This window comes from Cicer arietinum, chromosome 2 (assembly GCF_000331145.2).
Source record: "Cicer arietinum cultivar CDC Frontier isolate Library 1 chromosome 2, Cicar.CDCFrontier_v2.0, whole genome shotgun sequence".
Lineage (NCBI taxonomy): Eukaryota > Viridiplantae > Streptophyta > Magnoliopsida > Fabales > Fabaceae > Cicer > Cicer arietinum.
The window spans coordinates 46,368,622-46,369,704 of NC_021161.2; positions in this window are offsets into that span (position 1 = coordinate 46,368,622).

The following is a 1,083-nucleotide window of genomic DNA, read 5'->3' on the forward strand; positions in this document are numbered from 1 at the left end:
TTTTCTTGGCTTCCTTTCTTCAAGAATAGAAACCCAAGGTTTGTTGAGTGTGAAAGAGAAGATTTCTTAACTTCACTATTCCTCGTTGATTCGAAAACGAAGAAAAACGGCGTTAGAGATTTTAAAACCGTCAACACAAATCTTCCCGTTTCATCTAGATCTAAGCTTCGTTTCGCAAAGAGATAGAAGGGAAAGTTGCTCACCACCACACTACGGTGCTAGTGAACTAACTTTGGAAGCGACGTTGCGAACGGAGATTTTACCGGTTTTACTCGCGGTACCGGAAACGCACGTGAAAGCTATAGTTAAGGTAAAGGCTTCTTCCAAACTTTTAGCTTGCATTTAGGGACTTATCTGTAGTTGTGTGGAAAGGAATTTTTTAGGGTTGAATGTATTGATTTAGGGAAAATGAATCTAAGGTTCTGTGGGTAAAATCTTAGAGTTAGGTTTTGACGATATTGATGAATGTTTCGTGGAAAATGAATTTTAACTCACTTGTGTATGATTATGAGTAAATGATGTCTGATGTATTTGAGTGTTATGTTGTGTTGATTTATGTTCGTCGTATTTGGCGTGTTCATACTTGATGTTTGTTGATTGATGTGTTTTGGTGTGAATTATGGATTGAATGTGAGAGTATATTTGAGTTTGTTTCTGTGGAATTTGAAAACCATTAGAGTTAAACGAGTATTAAAAATGGGGAATCTTTTAATACCTCGGTTTACTTAATGTGCGTTTGAGGAAAATGTTTAAGTTAACTAGGCGTTGAGAATGGGGAATCTCTTAATGTCTCGGTTACTTAACTATCGTTTTTGAAAATCGTTTCAGTAAATGAGAATTAAGAATGGGGAATCTCTTAATGTCTCGGTTACTTAACTATCGTTTTTGAAAATCGTTTCAGTAAATGAGAATTAAGAATGAGGAATCTCTTAATGTCTCGGTTACTTAACTATCGTTTTTGAAAATCGTTTCAGTAAATGAGAATTAAGAATGAGGAATCTCTTAATGACTTATTTATTTAATGTTGTTTTGAAAATCGTTTAAGTTAACTGGGCGTTAAGAATAGGGAATCTCTTAATGTCT